The following is a 10,516-nucleotide window of genomic DNA, read 5'->3' as shown; positions in this document are numbered from 1 at the left end:
CTGGCCAGTGGCTGCCTCAGCCTCAGCACTGCCACATGGCCACCCACAAGGAGCAGCCAGCTGGCCATGCCCCTGCCAACTGGCAGTAGCATCAGCTCCTCCCCAGGGGTGGCCTGGGAGCAGCCTGGGATCCCGGCTGGCACCTGTTACCAAATTTGCCCATTACTTTGGGGTGTGCTCATTTATTAGGGATAGTTTCTAGGGTCTTGGTGATTCTGTCAATGTGCTGCTTGTGTTACTATATGGAGCTGTATTTCTCCTTTCTGCAAGCCCTCACCCCCAGTGGAGCTATCTTGCAGGACTCAATCTCAATGGGACTGGGTTCCTCCAGTCACCAAATCAGTCATACACACACAAACACACACACAAGTTAACGTGACATGCCTGACCTGGCCAGGCTGATCAGCATGGACAGGCTGACACCCTCATATGCCAAGAATCAGTTCATAAGAGCAACAATAAAATGCAGTCAGACACAAGCACACAGGTAAACAGAATCCCTCTAAATCTGGCTGGGTGTCCAGCTGACACCCTCATGGGCCAGCATTCAGTTCATAAGGGCACGTCTGAGTCAAACTGGGTCAATCAGCCTGTACAAGCTGATCCCCTTATGTGTTTCAAACTCAGCACGTCCCAATCTTTGGCCTTTTGATGAGCAGACCCCACAATAATTTAGGCTTCACAGGGATCTTTAGCATAGGTAAAAGAAGCGTTGCTGCAGAGCACAGGAGGAAAAAGAAGCAGAGAAGGAAAAATATACCCAATTACTCCCAGTTTGCCTATAAAAGTTATTTATTGCTAAGCATATGAAATATATAATAGTACTAGTAGTAATAGACATGCAAAAGAAAAACAAGCACAAACAATGACAATACTACCCTGGTTTCACTAAGTATTTGGGGAAACTTAGCTCAAGCTTAACTGATACAGTTCAGGTTCAGAAGTTTATGCCTAGAAAGAAGAGAGAACGCTGGGAATCTCACCGAGTCCACGGTACCCAGGCTGCAAAGCTGACAGGCACAGTCCGTAGCACAATCCTTGAAGAGAGAGACGATCTGTTCTTCCAGTGTCCCAAGAATGACAGGGGATGGTGTCAGCACAGGAGTTTTCTTCTTCTTCTTTCTTTCTCCCTCTTTCCTCCTGCTTCTTCTTTTTCTTTCTCTTTCTTCTCTTCTTAAGCACACACACTTACAGATTTTTATACCCTCAGTTCAGCTGCTTCAAAGCACCCTCAGTAGTGTAAATCATTGTCTTTTCTATTGACAAGGGGTTATCTGGTTTGGACCATCTCAGATAACTGATTGATAATCAGGAAACACTTAAGATTAGGGAGTAACCCAAATACTTGGGAGCCAGCTTGAGATTCCTATGGATGGCAGATATCCTGACGGGATATCTCATGGTTTCTTCAGGAACAATAGATAGCTTGCAGCATCAGGATTTTGGATTTTTACTTGTTGTGCACAAGCCTCAGCTTAGCATGACTTTTCCAGATTTTACTATAGTCTTTTAACAGACTTAAAGCAATTATTGGGGTGCTCATAACCTTTTGTGGAGAGGACTCCCACCAGTCGTCTCGGGAAAGATACGACAACACCTGGGATTAGGGCTCCAGCAGGCTGGATGCTGTGATGAACCCTTAACCATCGTTCAAATGTTGCCCGTACCCCCTCTGACTCGGTCTCTTGCCTCAGCATTCCCTAACCTGGCAACCGAGTTTTAGTCAATCAAGTTTAAATAGGCCTCCCATAGTGGGACCGGGGAATGTACGGCCCGAGATGCCTATTAAACTTAGAGCTGTGTGTGTGTGTCTGGGGGGGGAAAAGTCCTTAGCAAATCCAGATTAGAACTGGTCTGATAAATGCTGAGCTGGGTGTGTGTGAACATGGGTTAATTAACGTTGGAAGCACAGATTCCCCATCATGCAGCGCTCTCCTGCTTCTCTGGTCCCAGAATTCACTGCAGTCTCTGCTTCAGGCTTTCTGTTTTCCATCTCTCATGTAAATGAATGGTCATCTGGTTCCATCTCGGATGTAAATGAGACCTAGGGCAGTTGTTTCACTCTTATCACCCTTATCTGGAGAGTTTTAAGTGCGTCTCTCACTGCATCTTAATCAGTTTTTTATGTAGAGGAGGGGAGGGAGGGGGGGGGTGAGTCCTTTGTGAGTCAGACAGACTGCATCCTGTGCCAGGGTTGCCCAAGAATACAGAGCTGAGGCGTAACACACCAGCTCCCCAGAGCAGGGGCAGCTGAAGCCAGGAGGCTCCAAACAGCTGTGCCGGGCTCCTGCATCAGCTCCACACGGCGTGTGCAGATGTGCCTCAGAGCAGGCAGTGGGGGAGGGGTCCGAGGCAGCGCAGACCTGGTCTCTCCTCCGCTCCCGGCACAGAGGTGATGAGCCTGGCACAGCTGTTTGGAGCCAGCCTAGGCTCTGGGCAGCTGCAGCAAGCAGAGCTGGGGTAGCTGCTGGCAACTACAGAGCCTGAGCTGTAGAGCAGGGGCTTTGGGTGGGGGGGCAAGGGGCAGTAAGGCTGTGGGGCAGGTGCTTTGGGTGGGGGGGCAAGGGGCACAAGCAGGGCATCCTGCCATGTACCCCTTGCCCTCATTTTGTTTTTCTGCTATATTGGCACTCCGGGACCTTCCAAGCTAGGCATTGTGGTGGTTTTTGGCACTCTGACCAAAAAACGCTGCCTACCCCTAAGATAGAGGCTTATTCTTCAGCATTACTAATAAGAAATAATCCAAGAAGAATTTCACATCTGCTAGTACCCTGTGTCAAAAAGAAAAGGGAAAATACATAAATAAATTCTGAGAAAAAGGAACAAAACAACTGCCAGTTGTTAACACATATTGTTGAATCTAAAACACTTAGATATTTAGGGTACTTAAACTATATAGATTCTCCACTTTTCCATTATTAGCCCTCAATCAGACTTGTCTAACATCACATCTCTGAAAAAAAATAATGTTCCTAAAACCCATGCTTTAGAGGAAGTGATGGAGACAAATAACAATGCTAAAAGCAGAAATCAAGTTAAAAACAAACACTGTTGTATGGTATGGTTTGTGCTAAAAGAACCATCCACTTACATATAGGCTAAGTGCAGGCATCCAAAAAGCCTGAGGTGGAATGGATCTAAGTTACGTGGTTTTCTGTGAGCGGTGTAGATTAGATCAGTGGAGAACAGAATGCATGTTCACCTTTTGGTGCGGGGGGATGGGACCCAGGCTGCCTGCACTAGCCAAGGCCAGGGCACTCCTGCACACCTCCTAACAGGCCCCATGGGCAAAGCACAGCCAAGCACCCAGACCATTCCCAATTGGCTGCCGGGCATGGGCAAGCATCCCCCCTCCCCCTCCCATGTTGTCTGTCAGCCACAAGCATCTGTCAGCTGCAGGCAGGCAGTGCAAGGCTGAAGGGGAGAGGAAAGGGAGGTCCCTGCACAAACCGTATCACAAAGCACCCCACAATGTATGCACAGCCCTGCCACTGAGCCCCGGAGAACACCCAGCACAGCCCCATGGAGCCCAACCAGGCACAGGTGCTCGCCGTGCCATCCCATGCCAAGACAATTCCCCCACCTTGAACATAGACAGATGTCCAAAAGGCACCCGACTGCCAAAGGTTAGTGCTGACTTAGTTAAGGAGCACTTGGAAGGGCTGGATGGGTACAAGTCAGCCGGCCCGGATGACCTCCACCCACAGGTGCTGAAGGAATTGGCCAGTGTCATAGCTGAGCCACTGGCACAACTGTTTGAGTACTCATGGTGCTCCAGCCAGGTCCCTGAGGATTGGAAAAGGACCAATGTGGTGCCCATTTTTAAGAAGGGGAGAAGGGATGAGCCAGGTAATTTAGGCCAGTCAATCTTACCTCTATTCCTGGAAAAGTGCTAGAGAAAATAATCAAAGAACACATTGGTGAAGGCCCAGCAGGGGAAACGATGCTGAGGGGAAACCAACATGGGTTTGTCACAGGTAGATCCTGCCTGACAAACCTTGTAGCCTTCTATGACTAGGTCACACTGCCTGGACATGGGAGCCAAGGCTGATGTCATCTTCCTGGACTTTAGGAAGGCCTTCAACACAGTTTTGCACCCTATCCTCATTGGGAAGCTAGCAGACTGTGGAGTGGATGATTACACAGTCAGGCGGGTGGCCAACTGGCTTAGGGACTGCACCCAGAGAGTGGTGGTGGATGGGTCATTCTTGGCCTGCAAGGAGGTGGGCAGTGGGGTCCCGCAGGGTTCGGTCCTCAGACCGATATTATTTAATATCTTCATCAGCGATTTAGACGAGGGCGTGGAGAGCACCCTCTCCAAGTTTACAGATGATACCAAGTTATGGGGTAAAGTTAACACACAGGCGGGCAGGGAGCAGATGCAGGCCAATCTGGACAGGTTGGATCAATAGAAAGAATGAAATAGGATGCAATTCAACAAAGATAAATGCAAGGTACTCCATCTAGGAAGGAGGAATCCCCAGCATACCTACAGATTGGGGGATGACCTCCTCAGCAGCTCAGTGGCTAAGAGGCATCTGGGAGTCATAGTTGACTCCAAGATGAACATGAGCCAGCAGTATAATGAAGCCATCAACAAAGCCAATTGCTCCTTGTTGTGCATTAGCAGATGTATGACCAACAGATCAAGGTAGGTGATGCTCCCCCTCTATGCAGCATTGGTCAGGCCATAGTTGAAGTACTGTGTCCAGTTTTGGGTGCCGCACTTCAAGAAGGACACAGAGAATCTGGAGAGGGTTCAGATGAGGGCCACTCACATGATTAGTGGCCTCCATAGAAGACCCTAGGAGGGGAGGTTAAGGGATTTGGATCTCTTCAGCCTTCACAAAAAACATCTGAGGGGAGACCTTGTAGCTGCCTATAAGTTTATCAAGGGACGACAGCAGGGAATTGGAGATGCGCTATTTACCAGAGTGCCCCAGGAAGTAACTAGGAATAATGGGTGCAAACTAGTGGAGAGTAGATTCAGGTTAGATTTTAGGAAGAAATTTTTCACAGTAAGGGTGGCCAGAATCTGGAATGGGCTTCCAAGAGAGGTGGTACTATCACCTAACTTGGAGGTCTTTAAGAGGAGGCTTGATAGACACCTGGCTGGGGTCATCTGACCTTGGTCCTCTTTGCTACCAGGGGCAAGGGGTAGGACATGATGATCCTTTGTGGTCCCTTCCGACTCTACAATCTATGAATCTATGAATACCCACCCCTGTGCACTGCCTGCTGGAAGCTGACCGATGTCTGTGGCTGGCAGGCAGCACAGCAAGGGAAGGGGAGAATGCTCACCCATGCCTGGCAGCCCAGCCGGGCTCTGTGGTGCTGCCCCCAAGCATGGGCATTCTCCTAGGCTCAGTGTCATGTCTGTGTACATTATAGAGTGCTTCATGACAGGGTTCATTGCAGGAACGCAGATGCCTCCCTTCCCTCCCCTCCAATGCTGCCTGCCTACAGCTGACAGCTGGCCAGAGACAGGAGGTCGGGCTGCAGAAAGGGTCTGTGCGTACTTGGCTCTATAACAGCTTGGGGCTGGGGCCTGTTGGGTGCTTGTTTGGAGCAGCCAAGAGTCAGGGGGGGTGACTGCAAAGTTGCCTGGGATGCTGGTGGACAGCGACCTATCTTGAATCAATAGGGGAACTGGTAATGAAGTTCAATACACAAATCTAACTTAAATTGATTACGTCTCAGTGAACATCAGTCCAGATCTCTCTTAAACCAGGTTCCACCATTTTTAGAACAGTAGATGTTCACCAAACTTTTGTTCTCCTATGAGTTTAGACCAGTTTCTGATCACTTAGACTTCTAAAAGTATAATGTCTGTACCTAGCCATAATGTAAAAAAGGCAGTCTCAAAGCCTTTTCCCAAAGCAAATCTCATCTGAACTTACTGGCTGTGGAGTTAAGCATCTGTGGGTTCAAAACAAAGTTAAGGGAGTCTTTCAATGCAGTTTGGTACTTCGGGCCTCTTTTGAAGGATCCTCTTCAGACTCTGCAGACCAATCCAGTTATATTGTAACATGTGTGCATTATTATTAAATAAAAGGATTTAAGTTGTGTTTGTTGCAACATAATTGAAATTGGGGGGCGGGGGGGAAATGATATCTCAGAATAAAACTGAAGCTGCTAAATTTTTCCCATCAGCCTAACTTCAGGTGTTTATATAGAAATGCAGGCTTTTGTGGCATTTCTTAAGTCCTCAGGCCTGCCTCTCAGATCTCTGTACATACAGCGCTAGCCATTTGCCACTGGATAAAGAAGAGGAACCAAACAGAGACATACCCTGTTTAGGTGGGCTAAAAAGAAGACAACTAGAGAGTTCTTGTATTTTGAAGTATCAATATATGGGAGGAGAGAGTGAGGAAACAAATTGAAAATCTGTGTTTTCTTCACTTTCCTGGCTGTTAGGGTGCATCCACACATGCAGGCAGGTGTGCTTGCAGCAGCTCAAATAGGACTGGCACAAATTTGAGCCAGGGATTTTTGCCTCAGCGCACGTGCCCACACATGCACTTTGGTGTAGGACAAATTGTGCCACTTGGGGCAAAATAACCCTGCTCAGCTCTGCCCAGATCTGCAGCCAGGGGGAGCTACAGCCTGGGGCCAGCACCCCAGGTATAAAAACCTGCCCTGGCAAGAGCTACTTCTGAGGCCTAGCCACTTGGTATCTGGGGACACTACCCCTTGTGCCAACTGGACTGCTGAAGCAGCCCTAACCTGGAGTGGCCCCTGCACCCTCTACCCATGGCAGCAGTCTGGCATTGAGGGCTGCTGCCTGGCTGTGACCTGCTGCCACCTGTGACAATATCCACCACCTTGGACCTGTGGCCCCAAGGCTGCGTCCCTGCCAGACCCAGATGGGGTGCCCCCACTCTGCCATCTGAGCAGCTATCGCCCAGAAGATGTGCTCCTTGTGGTAACCCCCTTTGAACTGTCAAAGCATGTCCTCTTGGCCCCAAATGGCCAAGAGTTCAGCTACCTTGTCTGCTCTCCAGCTGGGCCCCAGTGCTGGCCCTGGACAGGCTCCACAGCACAGGTCTCACCACTTGTCTCACCAGCAGGGATCCTGGTGTTCCCTGTTTACAAATTGCAAATACTCTGATAAGATACCCAACTTCTTGCATTAAAATACCCAAAATAGTGTTCTTCCACTATTAAAATGAAATGCCACTGTATAGAGAGAGGTCAGCTGGGCAATGTTTTATTGATATATTTACAAGTGTAAAGCAATTTGGAGGGAGGAGGGGCTTGGGGGAGTTTGTGGGTGCTCAGGCTGTCATCCGGGGCCCGGCCCCACTCGCACAGACCATGTGTCTTGCTGGGCTGGGTCCTGCCTCCATGGAACAGGCCTGGCCCGGCAGCATGCAGGACCCACAGATGCAGGACCTGGCCCAGCATGACACACGGTCCCTGCAAGCAGGGCCAGGCCCCAGGTGACAGCCTGAATGGCCCCAGTGCTACCTAAAGCCGCACAGCCCCACATGGCGCTGTGCCAAGCCAGGCCAGCCCCGCAACAGGAGGTGCCAGCTCTGAAGTGATTGGGGTCATGCCATGCCACTGGGGGCTCTGGCCACAGTGGGCCCTGAGCACCCCAGAGCCACTGCTGCTGCAGGGGGGGCTGGGGCCCTCTGGGAGGGGCTGTGGGCTCTGCAGGGAACCCATGACCCCTGACCAATCCCCCCAACCCCATACAACCCCCACACATGCATAGGTGCCAGAGCATCTCTGGAGGTCTGAGCCCTGGCTTGCCTCGGGGCACGGTGGGGAACTGTGCCCTGCACTGCTTTTTTCTGGGATGTTTTTATTGGATACTTGGAAATCCAGGTATCAAATTTTGAGCCCACTCTGTAAATATGCAGGGCAGGGAACATTTTTTTCATTCTCAACGTGCCTCTTACGGCATCTCAAACTGGTTTGAGATGCTGCAACTGGCACGTGCGTGCTGGTCTGGACACACCCTTAGTGATTATGGGTGTGATTCTAGACTCCTTACTCAGGCCAAACCTCATTTTGATTAAAATTCAAGAGCCCCATGTCTATTACTGCAAAGCGGCCCAGTCCTACATTTTACCTGCTTTATTTTCCTACCAGTAAAAGCATTCCTGTATGGTACCATAAGCAAGACCTTCCTTTTGGATAGTGTGGGGAGATCATGCCACGCAGAGATGAGAAACTGTCACATGTTCCAAAGTTTAGGAAGTAGAAGTATAATTTTTCAAATTTTCCAGAGTACACATTGCCTTAAAAGGGCAGGAAAAGGCAAAATCATTCAGAAAAAGCCAGAAGTAGTAAGGGCACCAGGCTGCTGCATCTCAAGAGACAACTCACCTCAAGTGATTCTATGTAACTGGAAGAATGATAGTGCTTCCCCTTCCTTTCCAACTCCACTGACCCCTATTTCAAGGAGCCAGTTATGTGACCTGTGAGCTGTAGCTTAATTATATAGTCAGCGCTACATTGCACAGTCTTTTTTTTCTATAAAGCTGTTCTGTAACACCTGATAGTTAACCCAAACATCAACGTAACAGAACTGTTTAAAGCAAATAAAACAAATAGCTGAAAAATTATATGGATTTATGAATATATTTCAATTTTTACAGAAGTACAGTGGCTTTGGTGCTGGAACGCCACATGTGGACAGATACAGATATACTGTCTTCATCCGTAATGGAATGGGTTCATAGAAAACTCTGTTGGTTTCATTGAATGACATTCTTTTCAGTGAAAATGTATTGGTAGAGAAATTTAGATAGACATTAAGGAGACAAGTGAGAGGTCCCTGATTTATGATCTATGCTTTCCAGAACAGAACTGATTTCCAACTATGCTTTGAACAGAAATGATTTAAAAGATTATTGCCCCCAGGTGGCAATGATGACTGCCAATCTTCCTATTCAATGAATAAATGTTACCTTAAATATATTTGTAATGTATTTTAATGGGCAATTTTTTAATTTGTGTTGCTTATATGATTACCTTTGAAGTCATTCTCTCTTAACTAATGGACCTCAGGGTAACTTTGGTAATACCTGTTTAATTTCTCTTACAAAATCATTTTCACTTAAAATGAATAGGATATTTTAATAAGAGCCCATTTCTGATCCAGCCTAAGTCAAGAGGAATATTCCTAATTAATTCAACAGAACTAGAATAGGGCCCTAACAGCAAAAGAATTACATTAAATTCCTTCAAACTACAATATTTTAGGGAACAAAATAATATTACTTTATAAAGTAAAAGAATTTCTCCCTCAAATATAGAGATGACCCACCCCATACTGTCAGCTGACATTTGCCATTGACATAAACCAGTGCAAGATGAAGGTCATTTACAGAGCTCAAACCTCACAATTAGAAGGGTTACTTAAAAAAAACTACAAGAAAAATCTGAATGAAGTTGAGAGGAAAAAGAGATTGTACCATGCTACATCACTCCTCCTTCTCCCAAATATGCCTATTCTGAAATCAGTTATTAAAATATATCAAAATAAATGTATATAGAAATCAAGACCGATGCACATTTACTACAATTGTTTTGGACTGAATGACTACTAATTTAACAAAGCTTCTTAACGCTGTTCATTGGAATGCAGTTGTATTCTGCTCACAGTCAGTTTGGTTATAGCACAACTTCCCCATCCGTGAAGCAGTATGACCAGGTACAAGTGTTGTTTCAACCAGAAGAACCACCACAGCTCCCTGCCTCTTCTCCAAACCAGGCACAGCCAGACTAGGAACAAGCTAGAGACTTTGTCCTGTTGCCTCTCTATTCAGCTACCCAGGAGTGGAACAAAGGAAGTTGCTCCCCACTCGTTTCCCAGACCTTGGTCTGGGGAAGATGCAGGGGGTCTTTACCTGATGCTACACCCCTCCCAGGGACTGAGCAGAGTGGAAAAACCACTGCTCCCTATGCCTCCCCCATCACCCTGGTCTGGTAAAGGCATGGGGGGGGAAGGGGGCAGCATTCAAGCTGAATGTCTGTATGCTCCCTCTCCCAGAAATATTTCTATTGGTGGAAACATCTCAGAAATTTCCACTGGTAGAAATGAATGCCTGTTCATGCCTTAGGTCCCAAGCTTTCTCATGGTGTCATGTGCAACTGTAACAGAGAGCCTCAGGCTCCTTCGTGTTACTTTAAGGAAGGAAATGGCAGCAGATAGTGCCCAGACAGCTGAGCCAGGGCTAGCCACAAGAAGGAAGGCGGCAAAGAAACACTGCGGCCTAGGCAGGGAGCTGCCCATTGAAGTGAAAGGGTGCACCTGTGGCCCAGCAGGAGCACTCTGCCCAGTGCCCAGAGGAGAATTGAAACAGGGCCAGAGGACCCAGACAGACCCAGAGTAGGCTCATTGCCCAAAGCAGCATAGAGTCAGGGCCAGGGAGCCCAGAAGGAGCCTAAAAAGGCTCAGTGCCCAATGAAGGGTAGAGACAGGGCCAGGAGCCCAGGAATAAAGTAACTGAGATAAGAGCTGATGCTCATAAATCAGGTCCAGCACAGTGAGCCCAGGCTA

At 48.0% G+C, this 10,516-nt stretch overlaps 1 long non-coding RNA gene across 1 annotated transcript in view; it reads right to left on the bottom strand.

The window, feature by feature from the left end:
- Positions 1 to 774: 774 nt before the first annotated feature.
- LOC132250406 (uncharacterized) overlaps positions 775 to 10,516 on the bottom strand; it is a 113,159-nt gene continuing 103,417 nt past the window's right edge. Inside the window, exon 3 of the long non-coding RNA XR_009462120.1 lies at positions 775 to 2,771. This is a non-coding gene — a long non-coding RNA (uncharacterized LOC132250406). The remainder of the gene's footprint in view (positions 2,772 to 10,516) is intronic.

This window comes from Alligator mississippiensis, chromosome 4, assembly GCF_030867095.1.
Source record: "Alligator mississippiensis isolate rAllMis1 chromosome 4, rAllMis1, whole genome shotgun sequence".
Taxonomy (NCBI): Eukaryota; Metazoa; Chordata; order Crocodylia; family Alligatoridae; genus Alligator; species Alligator mississippiensis.
The sequence above is the reverse complement of the archived record's forward strand: the minus strand, read 5'-3'. Positions and strand labels throughout refer to the sequence as shown.